The sequence below is a fragment of the Pseudophryne corroboree genome, chromosome 2 (genome assembly GCF_028390025.1).
Source record: "Pseudophryne corroboree isolate aPseCor3 chromosome 2, aPseCor3.hap2, whole genome shotgun sequence".
Classification (NCBI taxonomy): domain Eukaryota; kingdom Metazoa; phylum Chordata; class Amphibia; order Anura; family Myobatrachidae; genus Pseudophryne; species Pseudophryne corroboree.
In genome coordinates this window covers 434,385,773-434,401,004 of record NC_086445.1, presented here as the reverse complement: position 1 = coordinate 434,401,004, position 15,232 = coordinate 434,385,773, and the positions used below count along the sequence as shown (strand labels likewise).

Genomic DNA, 15,232 nt, shown 5'->3' with positions numbered 1-15,232 from the left:
ACTGGGACTAAGTGCTTGCTTGAGATTGCCTTTTCTTGCTGCTCTCTGCTGTCTCGCTATTTAAGAGTATGGTCAGCAACCTCCAAAAGGGACGAATGAAATTCAAGAGTTAAAAAAGCTTAATTTGCTCCTCCAGCCTTCTCTGGGATCACTGACAGCACCATGATGTAAATATTTGGTACAATGAGCCAGCACCATCAGATAAATCGGGCTCCTAACCCCACCACCACCACAGCATATTTTTCCTGCAGTGGGGCCCCTGTCAAGTGCTGGAGATGGGTAACAAAAAAACAAGGGAAGGCAGGCCCCGTTGGCAGTCAGGCCCCATTGAAACAGCACCCCCCCACACACACACAAAAACACACACACCAATGGTAGTTACACTCCTCACAAGAAATATAAAGGATTAAAAGAATTTATCTTCTAATTATGTGTCAATTACATAATGTTACCAACTTTTAGACTATATATTTCAGATAAACTACAGTATATATTACATTATTGAAACAGATATTATATTATCTAAAAAGAAGCATCTTCTTTACAATAAACACTGCATAGTATCACGGATTATATCCTTCTGATAAATTAAATGCATTTGGCTATGAAACATTTTATGCCTGGCAATCATACTATATGTTTAGGTTACACCGGCTGATAAATGGAAATATGTTTTATGTACTGTATAGCCAGGCATTCAGGACCAGAACATTAATTCCTACTTCAGAGAATCACCAAGTTGCCCTTTCAGGATTTACCTTTCTAGGTCTGAATGGCGATGTTTGTTTTGAAAAACCAGTTGCATTCATGTATGATAATAAAATAATGTCACTCTATATATAAATTCATCATTTTAAATAATTAACTTATTACAGGCTTTGTATAGTATAGACATGCATATATCTGCAGAACTGTTACATAAATGATTACTTGACTAGCAACACAGACTAAAATACATATTCATAAAATACAGTTTTTTGATCACAGCTTTTGAAAAGCATTGTATCTGGAATAAAAGCACCATTTGCATTTTTTCCTGGTAACTCAATGTAAATCAGCTTCTTTCTCATCAAACGCCCACGTGTTCCAGTCACAGATGACAGAGCTAATTGTATTTCTATGATTTCACGTGGCTGGAACACTTACCACATTTACATCTACCTTTTATTTTTAATTTAACTCAATTCATAAATATGTTAATCACCTTTACAAACTACCCTTGGGCTACCTTTTCCCAAAGTAATTAAAAAGAGCAGAGCCAGGAGAGATCTGTAATTCCCTGTGCATGTGTCTCCTGGATAACTGTTTATCAACTAGGAGAATGCTGTTCTTTACTAGTGGTCTATGCTGTAAGAATTCTTCCAGCCTGTACAAATAAAACTGCATTATTCAGACATTCTTCACTGTGTTTCTTTGATGAATATACTTCCTCATAACCAAAGGTTAGTGACTCAAAAATTAGACACAACTGTGTCATCTTCAGCTGAAGCAGATTTTAGCGGCCAAACTTTTTCCTTTTAATAAAACCATTTATAGAACCATTCTGTGAAGCATATATTATTAAAATGCCTACTGTTCTGCATTTACTTTTATCAAGCTTATCCTGACTTATAGTTCTGACAAATGTTAGCTTGCTAGTTTTAACATATGCACAGATGTTTTTCATCCGTTTTCAGTTAATTGACACATTTTGGATCACTTTCCACTAGTCTAGCTAATTCGTACACATTAGTGAAAGGCCGTCAACTTGAGGCAAGAAATCCCAACTCTCTGTGGGCTGAAATGTCTTGATAAGGCAGAATGCTTATGAACAATGATAGACGTGACTTATGCCTGTCTGTAGTGCGGGATTGTAGAGCAGGAAAGAGACAAGTATCAGTCATGCTGAGAAATTATATGCATTAGATATATCCACAGTGGGATTTTTCCTATGTCATGTAGGAATCATACGTTGTTACAATTGAGAGATATTTATCACAGTATGGTAGATGTCTCTGAATAGCTCCCATAGCAGACCTTTGCATGCAGTTCTAAGTATATTTGAAAATCTTATTTGCTTAGTTATTTGTCCATGGGCAATTCCTAGGATACGTAGTATAGTACCTGTGTTTATACCAAAAATTTAAATACTGTAATTTTACTGTTTTTCTTTCTGCAACTCTCTTTTACAGGGGTTTTAAGCAGACACTGATAGAGAAAGCATGAATTTGAAATAATGCTACTTGTATAGTATAAATGTAACACACTTTTTTTATATATATATAAATACATATAATTTTACTCACTATAGGTGTGCATATATATATATATATATATATATATATATACACACACATGTATATATCCAAACACACACAATATGTATATATATATATGCCAGACACTTTAGACAGAGAAAGCATCAACTCTCGAGTCTCAGATATAAGATCAAAGATCATATTCCCCCAATGTCCAGTAAAGGAAATCGTATAAAAAAGCTATTAAAAGCTGATACATGGTGGATCAGTATATAGGATAGAATACAGCCCAAAGGATTAAATGAAAAATTCTCTTGGCATGCATTTTTGTGAACTGGCATATGGACACTATATAGTATATATTATTTTCCATTATAATTTTCTTCCATTAATTTTTTCCTTCATTTAAAATCCATTCTCCTTGTGCACAGAACATAGTTAAGTTGCATCCTGGCAGATGCCAGTCTTATTTTAACACACTGACATGAACTTGTTTATTATAATACAGGTTGAGTATCCCATATCCAAATATTCAGAAATACGTAATATTCCAAAATACAGAATTTTTTGAGTGAGAGTGAGATAATGAAACCATTGTTTTCTGATGACTCAATGTACACAAAGTTATTAAATATATTGTATTACATGACCTTTAGGCTGTGTGTATAATGTGTACTGTATTTGAAACATAAATTAATTGTGTAAATGTACACACACTTTGTTTAATGTACAAAGTTATTAAAAATATTGGCTAAAATGACCTTCAGGCTGTGTGTATAAGGTGCATATGAAACATAAATGCATTCTGTGCTTAGACTTAGGTCCCATCACCATGATATCTCATTATGGTATGCAATTATTCCAAAATACGGAAAAATCCGATATCCAAAATACTTCTGGTCCCAAGCATTTTGGATATGGGATACTCAACCTGTATTACTATTGTCAAAAAGTTTTATTGTCAATTTTTTTAATTGTCACTGCTTTGTTCAGAAAATAAGTTCTGAACATTACACTATTTATATATTTCTACAGCTTGATATCACAACACTGTATTATCCCCCCCTCCGTTCTCCCACCGAGTGTCCGGACTTGCTGTTACGAAGGGAAGCGGCAGCAGTCACTATAGTAACCGCGGCTACCTGTGTTCAGCGCTGCTCTTACCAGCCCTAAGTGTTACTAAATGACATCATGTCTCCGTGATTGCCAGATGGCGAAAAGAGGTGGGTAGTGATAGGGAGCACTCCCTATTTAAGATATGTTTGTTTGTTTTCACATTGTTTTGTCACACCCTGATGAAAAGGCCACCGGGCCTTGAAATGTCGGCATACTATATATGGAATACATTTCACTATTATCAAGTCCGGAGGAGTGCCGTCTTGTCTATTTACTTGGACACTTGTTGTCAGAGCCTGTCCTAACCAATATGATGCCCTAGGCAAAATTTTGGCTTGTGCCCCCTAGCACCACCCCTCACCCATAGCAGTTCTTACTTTGAGTTTCCTAACCCTTATATTTTAAATAGGAACAGTGTGCAAATTCAGCGCACAGCCCCAAAAGGGGCGTGTTTTTCCTGGCAATGGGCATGGCCAGACAATAGTACCCCCAATTCAAATTATGCCACACAGTACTACAACTTTATTCACATTTTATCATGCGATAATGTCCCTAATTCATGTTACATCACACAGTAGTACCACTATACCTTATAAACATTACTCTTTACAGTAGTGCTCCTTATTCACATTACATCACACTGAATTGCTCCTTATTCACATTACACCACACCATATTGCTCTTTAGTCACATTATACCACACAGTAGTGCCCTTTTTATACATTACGCAACACAGTAGTGCACCTTAAATACATAATGACACACATTAGTAAAGCATTTATACACATAATACCACACAGTAATGCTCCTTACACATATGACACTCTGCCACAACGCCGCATCTCGATTGTGACATCACAGCCACCAGTTGACATTTTGGACAGTCCGCCAGCACAGGACCCACACTCCCCTCAGCTGCCTGGTGAGTAGAAACATAATAACATTACAAAACATACTTACACAGTGACTTTTACACCATATTTGTGAAGAACAATAACACACAATAATCCTCATAAGGATCTACACCAGCAACCACATGGCTTGCAAATGTTAAGGGTTAACACCTCCTCTAAAATAAAAATAAAAAATATGTGTGTACACTTGAGCCATACAGTAGTTTGGTGCTTGCAAAAGTAATCCAACAAAGCATAATTGAAAGTTTATCCAGATTACAATCCTTTAGCAATGGTGACTGGATACATATTTACATGTAATGTGTTGAGCTGGTATTACATTCATATGTGTTTCCCAACCAAGCCAAATATTGTTTTTTGCTTATATAAATTTTAATCTGTGTTTGCTCAATAAGATGTGTCTTTGTATTCGTGTTTGTTTTGTGTTTGTCAACTTATTACAAAACATTTTAAAAAAACACATTGGCCTTGCGTTAATGCACAATTAGTATTGTTGCAAACGGCAAACAAAAAAAGAAACCAAAAAAAATCATGCATGTTCTAGACAAAACTATAAAGAAACATAACAACAAAAATATGTGTAACGTTACTAAAATGATGTACCATTTAACAACATACAGATGCTGACAGCATGCCCCCGGATACCCAGCAGGACACAGATATGGAGGATACGTTTATCCTACAACTCCAGCCAATAGACACAACCCAACCTACCATGCCACCTGTGAGTGCACCTCCACCACAAAGTTCACCTGCACCACAAATAAGCCCAACTACACCACAGGCTCTAACACAGGATCAGGCATTTTGGGACAGGTGGGAAAACCAGCAGGAAAATTATCTGGAGTGTCTCCGCAGACAAAGCCAATTTCTTGCAAGCATAGCACATCACCTTCCAAGATTAAGTAGAAATAGCAGCTGACTAAATGTTCAAGTCAGCCGCATGGCTAATACTATGGAACAAATGCGTGCTGACAACATCCTAATGATTAATGGTTTCCAAAGAATCATGGATGAGCAACACCGCCAACAACAAAACTTCATACACATTATTCAAAATAATCAAATGATTACGGAAAGCCTAAGCCGCATCATCGACAATAACATAGCAGCTACCACCCAATTTAACGAAACTCTGACTAACCTCAGCCAGAACATTAGTTTGCTCCAAACACAACAACAAAGCACCAGCTCAGGAACCACTACACCAATCATGACCCCAGTTAACTCCCCAGTAAGGAGATCAAGCCGCGCATGCATAAAACATGCCTGGCCAAGCCTCTGAAGGCTCCAAAGTCGTCATCCCCCCAAAAAAAATAAACCCCTCTGCAGATGCAAACTGTTTATGTTTTGAAAACACTGTCTTTTGCAGTGTATGATGTAAACTGAAATTGTGTTTTGCACAAAAGTTAAATCACGCTTTATGTAAAATGTTTAAAGTCTTAATCACTGTCACTGTTACAGGATCATTCAGTCAGTTATTGCTCAAATTTAATAAAGCGCTTTTTTCTTAATGAGTCAACTGATTTGGACAAAACACAAACAGAAAATACATGTTGAATTATTGGGTATGTTTCTATTTATACATTGTGGAACAGACATATGTCTGACATTAGTATATTGGCATTATGTGTTGGTCTGTATCACTCAAATATGGATGCAAAATTATAATGTACAGAAAAAAAAACAAATAAAAAAAAAGTATATGTGAGGGAGGCTTAGTTGAGAGATATATATATAGCTAAATATATAAATGCATATATATATATTATACATAGATACATATAGATATATAAATGCCACACATTAAATTTAGAGATACACATATATAGTGCATGAACTCTAATTATATAACTATATATAGATAGCGAGAGAGACATTTATATAGAAAAGGCATTTGTGAGGCAGAACAAAAAAAATTACTTCAAGAAAAACAGAAACACATATACTTACTGCTAAAATTGTGCAGGATCAGTTCTTATATTAACTGCCTCTTTACATCTGTACTCAAAGTGTCGCCAGATGTTTCTAACTCCCCTACATGCTGACTGTTTTCTTCATCCTCCTCCTCATCTTCAACATGTGGCAGATGTTGCAAACACATGTTATGAAGAAAACAGCAGCGGAACACAATCCTAGTCACCTTTAAGGGACTATACAACAAAAAGTCAGCAGACTTATCAAGACACCGAAACCTAGATTTCAGTACACCAAAACATCTTTCTATCACATTCCGTGTGGACTTATGTGCATGATTGTAATTGTGCTCAGCAGGGGAATCAGGACGGGACAATAGAGTCAGAAGCCAAGAGAAACAGCCATATCCTCCATCACCTGAAAAACATATTAAGGCTATATTGTAAAGTTTGTATTCAATCACACATTGATGGCATAATGCTCATTTTGTAAAACTCTAAAAAAAACACATATCTAGGTACATACCCAGCAGCCATCCATCCGGCATTTGTCCAGCCTCAAATTTATCAAAGAGGGATGACTGGCTGAGGATGAAGGAGTCATGGCAGTCACCAGGGTAACCTGCAACAATACTCATTATTTTAAGGTTTGCGTCACAAACCACCTGAAGATTAGTGGAGTGATCAAGATGTCTATTAGTATAAATATAATGTCCGCCCCTAGGTGGTCTCAGCTCAATGTGTGTGCAATCTATGGCACCCAGCACATTGGGCATACCAGCAAGCACATAGAAAGCTACCCTGACTGCATGCCACTGAGACTCCTGGGTAGGGAAGCAGATAGAGGCATCTATGTGGGGTTGCAATGCATCAAACACCTGTGTGTACATTAGAAAAAATAAAGTGAGTGACATGAGCCATAATAACAACAACACTATATAATGTAACATTACACATAAAATACTCTGACATAGAGGAGTATGTATGGCATGCCTCACCTGATTTAAGTATTTTGAAAAGGTGGGCTGTGAGATTCCAATGACATCGCCAGACACAGCCTGAAAGCTGCCAGTGGCCAGAAAGTGCAACACAGCCAGGAGTTTGTGCAGGCCTGAGAGAGAGCGAGAGCATGCAGTCTCAGGGTCTAGTTCCAGTTTGACAAGGTCATACAGATGGAAAATGTTGTTTCTATGGAGCCGGAACATCTGTATGACCTGATCATCGGTCAATGTGTTTAAGTTTAAACGCCCCCTAAAAAACGAGGCCTGCGCAGCCTCCGCTGAACCTGCTCAACCTGCTGACCATGTTCAGTTTCATGGCCCTGGTTTCTTTCAGACTGATGGAGCAGTCTCAGGAATCCCGCAGCACACAAAACATCACTGCTACACAGGCCAGCAGCCATTTCAGAGTGAGAGATTGGAATAATGTTCTTAGGCCCCTTTTAAAGGCACACAAATGCAGGAGTGATTAATGGTCAAGTAGAAACACATGTAAACACGCTTTTCAAAAGCAGGTATATTTTTTCCGCTTTTTTTGCGATTCGCATTTATTCACGGTTGCAGTTGCCCTTTCACGATGGAGATTATAAATACGAATGAATCGTAAATTACCGTGTTGTATACCTAAACAGCCGTGTTTGACCGATGGTGTATTCAATCGTATTTCTGAACTATGCCGTCAAACAAAATATGAATGGCATCATCTCTGCCGAGATTTGTGTTTGGTAAATTTCCGAGATGACACTTTGAAGAAAAAAAAACTTGGCCAAAATCGGGACCTTAGTAAATATACCCCCATGTCGTAAATGGCATATTGGCAAGTTTACGTTTCTCCTCAGACCATTTACATTTATTATTGGGGGTCTTTTTACTGAACTTTGGCTTTTTGGATTTTATATGCCCGCTTCTATGACATTGGGCATCGGCCTTGGCAGACGACGTTGATGGCATTTCATCGTCTATGTCATGACTAGTGGCAGCAGCTTCAGCACAAGGAGGAAGTGGTTCTTGATCTTTCCCTATTTTATCCTCCAAATATTTGTTCTCCATTATTTTTCTGGAGTTATATAACACAATATGCGGCACAGGAGAGCATACCCCTACACCACACAGGGCAAACCCTGTAAAAATGATTTGGATTAAATATTAATAACCCCTTTATTTGGAGTAAATAATATACAGTACAGGATAGTACCACTGGACTTATACAGCAAAATCACTGGAATTATATGGCAGTACCACTGGACTGGATTTATACGGCAGTACCACTGGACTTATATGGCAGTATCACTGCAATTATATGGCAGTACCACTGGACTTATACGGCAGTACCACTGAACATATACGGCAGTATCACTGGACTGGATTTATATGCCAGTACCACTGGATTTATACGGCAGTACCACTGGGCATATACAGCAGTATCACTGGAATTATATGGCAGTACCACTGGACATATACGGCATTATCACTGGACTGGATTTAAACGGCAGTACCACTGGACATATACGGCAGTATTACTGGATTTATACAGCAGTATCACTGGACTGGATTTATACGCCAGTACCACTGGATTTTTTACGGCAGTATCACTGTACATATACGGCAGTATCACTGAAATTATATGGCAATACCACAGGACATATACGGCATTATCACTGGACTGGATTTTACATCAGTATCACTGGAATTATACAGCAATATCACTGGAATTAAACGGCAGTACCACTGGACATATACGGCAGTATCACTGGACTGGATTTATATGGCAGTACCAGTGATTTTATACGGCAGTATCACTGGACTTATATGTCAGTATCACTGGACATATACAGCAGTATCACTGGTCTTATATTGCAGTACCACTGGTCTTATACAGCAGCACAGGGACACCACTCCTGGACTGATGCAGGACAACATAGATCCACTGCAATAGACTGGATTTATACAGCAGCACTGGACATATGGCAGCAGAGGACACCACCACTGTGACTGGACTGATGTAGCACAAGACACTAACACTGTACTGATGCAGGACAACACAGCACCACTGCACTGGACTTATACAGCTACACTGGACATATGGCAGCAGAGGACACCACCACTGTGACTGGACTGATGCAGCATAAGACACTACACTGGACCGAGCAGCACAAGACAGCACTGGAATTGCCAACCCACTTTCCCTCCAGCACAGACATTGAGGACGGAGACCCGTCCTTTCACTACACTCTCCAATTCCGGAGTGAAAATGGTGGCGACGCGCAGCTCCTTATATGGAATACAAAATCAGCGAGAATCCAACAGCATGATGATGACGTTTTGCATCGTTCTGGTTTCCGAGTCAGGCGGGAAAACCTGAGCCGGGCTCGAATCCGGGCTCGGGTAGTAAAGTCTGGTAGGGTTTGGTTCTCAGGGAACTAAGCCAGCTCAGCTCTAATATATATATATATATATATATATAAAATTCCAAAGAAAGAGGACAGCACTCACAGGGTTTTGAGAGCACCATACTAAGCTAAGTGAAAACATTAAGAAGGCCGCTGAGCCAGCGCTGCGGGTAACATAAAAATGAAATGTAAGACAAACATAGTTATGACCCGGCCCTGGCATGCTGAGTCAATCTCAGGAGACACCTAACTGGTAGGAAATGGCGTCTAGTTACCCGGTTCGTGACAGATATATAATGACACCCAAAGAATCCATAATAAGAATACATAGTACTATCTACAGTATATCGATAATACATTAAAAACATTCAGCATTAAGATAGAAACATCTATAATATCATCATTACATATTATTATTATAGATGTTTCTATATGTTTATTATGGATTCTTCGGGTGTCATTATGTATCATTTTGCAATATTGTATTTTTGTTTATTTTGCTGAATTATTGTATGTTTTATATATCTATTATTTGTTATATTGCAGCCACGGCTACTGGCTGGTGATGGTGACGGCATTAGTGGGCGTCATCGCAACTGGCTCTGGTGCTGGTGGTGGGACACGTGGTGATGGTGGTCAGTATAAGGTCAGTGTTTGTTTTCAATTTTTAGATCCTAATGATGAATCATTAATGCTTAGAAACGTTGATGAGATTAGTTGTGTTCTAGTTTTCTTTATTTATTTTAGTGCTGCCGTTGTGCTGTTTGTATTGGACTCCCCGCCAGGGATACCAAGGACGGTACTGGGATCAGAGATCATTTCAAATTGTTAGTGCTGCCCTATGGAACACTGATATATATATATATATATATATATATATCCGGGTAGGGGCCAAAGCACTTTGTTGCACCTGGGCCCACCACCATATTTAGCGTACATTTAATGATAAAAGGCAAAAACGAATACAAAGATTTCACGTCCATAAATATGAGAAACAGAAATAAAACTAAATATATAAATGTGATCATTTTACACCTCTTCTTACTTGGTAAATAAATTATTATATTTGCCTCCCATACAATGTACTTTGACTTGGACAAGACACTACATGCTGTCCAGCAAATTAAATTATTCCATAGTTCAAGCATTGATTACATGTTTTTCAATAATTAAAACTTTCTAACAATGAGGTCACAAAGAGAAGTCTGGTAACCATGGTGCCCCATAGATTAAGATATTTTAAGTCTATGTGGACCTGAGGTGTTTGTCTCCTGGCATGTGAAGAGCCTTATACTCTTTATCTTATTTGTCAGTCAGGCATAAACATGGTCTAATGTTACCAAGATTCTACTGTATGTCACATAATCTCATTTTTCATAAATGTCATCTTTATAGAGATATTTCCTCCAACTAGCATTGGCAAACTACAGTATTCCAACTTATGAACCAGTTTGCTCACATTAAGCGACAGGTATCCCCAGGGTTCTTATTACATTTGTTATAAAGCTATCAGAATACACACGTGTAAGAAGCAAAGCACTGGTTAAGTTGGATGTCTGAACCTGTGAGGAAACAATAAGCCCCTCTCCACAAGGTCTTACCTGACCCTCACCACGTCTAAAAATGTCCGGGAGATTAATCTTACAGCAAATTCTATAGACATTACACAAAATCTTTGCTCTTTAAAAATGTAATCTCCTTGACACTGTGTAAAGGCTAACATCCTGATGCCTATATGAGCGATCAGCTATTTTAGCATGTGTCTTTGTTTTATTACTAGCAGTAGCCAACACTTCACAGGTATAAAGCTATTAGTTGTTTATCCTCCTTGTATTGGCCAGCCCTCCTTGTGGGACATTAACCCCTTGTCTGTGGAAAATAAAGCTAGACTGCAGAGGACAAGACCCATTTATCTTCCGCAGCAAGGTGCTCATTACAAAATAAAATAAAAAAGTTTTTACTTCTGCCCACTGGTCCTAAGGACTGTCTGGGCAGCCCCACTACAATAATCTGCTCCCAGTGTGTTCTGCTAGAACTTCCACTTACTGCCTTAAGAACTGATGCCCCACCTCACCTCAATTCTCCATCCTGCACCTTCACTCCCTTTGTTGTGTTTTATGTTTAGGTCAGTGTCAACTCATCTTGCCCTTTCTTATTTTCAATTCGTCCTATGTTCTCTTATATTGTTTATTGTCAAATAATGTATACAAAATTAGGGGTATATTTACTTAAGTGTGGGTTTATAGGAGTGGAGATGTTGCCCATAGCAACCAATCAGATTCTACTTATCATTCATCTAGCACCCATTAGCAGACAATTGTTATCGGCAATATCTCCACTTCTATAAACCCACACATTAGTAAATATACCCCTTATATTAGGCTCCAGCTAGTGGCATATTCATTGTGAAGATAAATCTGATATGACACATCTGATGTTAACTTACCCACAAATAAAGTGATACAGGCTGAGTATCCCATATCTAAATATTCCAAAATACATAATTTTTTGAGTGAGACTGAGATAGTGAAACCTTTGTTTTCGGATGACTCAATGTACACAAACTTTGTTTAATACACAAAATAATTAAAAAATATTGTATTAAATGACCTTCAGGCTGTGTATAAGGTGTATTTGAAACATAAATAAATTGTGTGAATGTACACACACTTTGTTTAATGCGCAATATACCTAGTTTAGATCATCAATATAAATATTGTTTGTTATTATTCACACAGAGTTTGGCACAAATTACCACACAGAGTTTGGCACAAATTACACTCTCATCTTGCCTTACTTGAATAGTCCTCTGGGACTATTTGCTACATGTATTTTGTTACATTTTATTTTTTTGCCATTTCATAACACAAACACATTGTAACATTCCATGTCAGATACAAGGTTAGAACACAGGAACACTCATTTTAACTATATTTTTCATCTTATTATATATATAAGGCACTTATCCTGATGATGGGGTGAGACCCCCCGAAACGTTGACATAAAGTTTTCTTCACCTTTACAAGTCTGGGAGTGCCGCCTTTTTGTTCTACTATATATATATATATATATATATATATATATATATATATATACACACTGCTCAAAAAAATAAAGGGAACACCAAAATAACACATCCTAGATCTGAATGAATTAAGTATTCTTATTAAATACTTTGTTCTTTACATAGTTGAATGTGCTGACAACAAAATCACACAAAAATGATCAATGGAAATCAAATTTATTAACCCATGGAGGTCTGGATTTGGAGTCAAACTCAAAATTAAAGTGGAAAAACACACTACAGGCTGATCCAACTTTGATGTAATGTCTTTAAAACAAGTCAAAATGAGGCTCAGTAGTGTGTGTGGCCTCCATGTGCCTGTAAGACCTCCCTACAATGCCTGGGCATGCTCCTGATGAGGTGGCGGTTGGTCTCCTGAGGGATCTCCTCCCAGACCTGGACTAAAGCATCCACCAACTCCTGGACAGTCTGTGGTGCAACGTGGCATTGGTAGATTGAGCGAGACATGATGTCCCAGATGTGCTCAATTGGATTCAAGTCTGGGGAATGGGCGGGCCAGTCCATAGCATCAATGCCTTTGTCTTGCAGGAACTGCTGACACACTCCAGCCACATGAGGTCTAGCATTGTCTTGCATTAGGAGGAACCCAGGGCCAACCGCACCAGCATATGGTCTCACAAGGGGTCTGAGGCTCTCATCTCGGTATCTAATGGCAGTCAGGCTACCTCTGGCGAGCACATGGAGGGCTGTGCGGCCCCCCAGAGAAATGCCACCCCACACCATTACTGACCCACTGCCAAACCGGTCATGCTGGAGGATGTTGCAGGCAGCAGAACGTTCTCCTTGGTGTCTCCAGACTCTGTCACGTCTGTCACATGTGCTCAGTGAGAACCTGCTTTCATCTGTGAAGAGCACAGGGTGCCAGTGGCGAATTTGCCAATCTTGGTGTTCTCTGGCAAATGCCAAATGTCCTGCATGGTGTTGGGCTGTAAGCACAACCCCCACCTGTGGACGTTGGGACCTCATACCACCCTCATGGAGTCTGATTCTGATCATTTGAGTAGACATGCACATTTGTGGCTTGCTGGAGGTCATTTTGCAGGGCTCTGGCAGTGCTCCTCCTGTTCCTCCTTGCACAAAGGCGGAGGTAGCGGTCCTGCTGCTGGGTTGTTGCCCTCCTACAGCCTCCTCCACATCTCCTGATGTACTGGCCTGTCTCCTGGTAGCGCCTCCATGCTCTGGACACTACGCTGACAGACAAAGCAAACCTTCTTGCCACAGCTTGCATTGATGTGCCATCCTGGATGAGCTGCACTACCTGAGCCATTTGTGTGGGTTGTAGACTCCGTCTCATGCTACCACTAGAGTAAAAGCACCACCAGCTTTCAAAAGTGACCAAAACATCAGCCAGAAAGCATAGAAGCTGAGAAGTGGTCTGTGGTCACCACCTGCAGAACAACTCCTTTATTGGGGGTGTCTTGCTAATTGCCTATAATTTCCACCTGTTGTGTATTCCATTTGCACAACAGCATATGAAATTGATTGTCAATCAGTGTTGCTTCCTAAGTGGACAGTTTGATTTCACAGAAGTGTGATTGACTTGGAGTTACATTGTGTTGTTTAAGTGTTCCCTTTATTTTCTTGAGCAGTGTGTGTGTATATGTATATATATATATATATTACAAATAGAAATGGATTCTCGTGGGAGCCAATATGCCTTTTGTATGACAATAATTAAAAGTTTTTATTGTACAGAAACAAACGATATTTATCCTAAGCGTTCGTTATTGACACAACCTTCTAAAAATTCATATAAAACAATATTACAATCTTATACATAAATTACAGTTGGATGTGAGGATTTTACAGCCAGGTGATCACAGTCAGAACTCGAAATGGATGTATCTCCAACCAGATGTTTGTGATAAGGACTTTGTTAACCAGACGTTGCAAAACCCAACGCGTTTCGTCCGTTAGGACTTCATCAGGGGTTTGGAATCTGGATAGTTACAAATGGAAATCTATAAATCATATAGTCTTCATTAATAAGACATATTATTATCCAGGTAAGTATTCCATTGAAATCTATTGTGGATTAACATACATACCAGTTCTTATAGTAGGAGTGATTACCATTGATTAGAAAGGTTTAGAATATCCAATGATTACATCCAATCACATATTCAATTCGATAAATATAATATCTGAAACATTATCGTTATAATAATCAATAAACATTATCCTTATACAAATGATAAAAGGAAGAGGGAGGGAGAGTCAAAAGAAGAGAAAAGGGAGGGAAAGTCGAAAGAATATTATGAATGTCAATATAAATCAAATAGCTCCGTATTTATCCACATAATCAACATCAATTCAGCTGATGGAAATGATACAAAGGGCAGGGTCTACAAGTATCAGAAACCACCAATAGTTATAGAACACTCCAATTAAAGTCCACATAAAACTTCAAATTCACAATATACACACAATTATATCCACATTACAACTCATTGTACAATACATACCTAGATAGACTTCAAAAAAATATATATAAATTTGGTTGAAATTAGATGATGTTATGTTCCCTAAAAGGGATAAAGATAAAATAGTTTTTTGTCACTCAAATGATTGTTAAT

The 15,232-nt window shown here is 38.5% G+C and overlaps 1 long non-coding RNA gene across 1 annotated transcript; it reads right to left on the bottom strand.

Annotated features, from left to right (window-relative positions):
• Nucleotides 1-14,385: 14,385 nt before the first annotated feature.
• On the bottom strand, nucleotides 14,386-15,176 carry LOC135050859 (uncharacterized). The gene is made up of 3 exons (XR_010241878.1): nucleotides 15,122-15,176; nucleotides 14,705-14,800; nucleotides 14,386-14,595 (listed from the first exon to the last, which is right to left on the bottom strand). It is a non-coding gene; the product is annotated as an uncharacterized LOC135050859 (long non-coding RNA).
• Nucleotides 15,177-15,232: the final 56 nt, after the last annotated feature.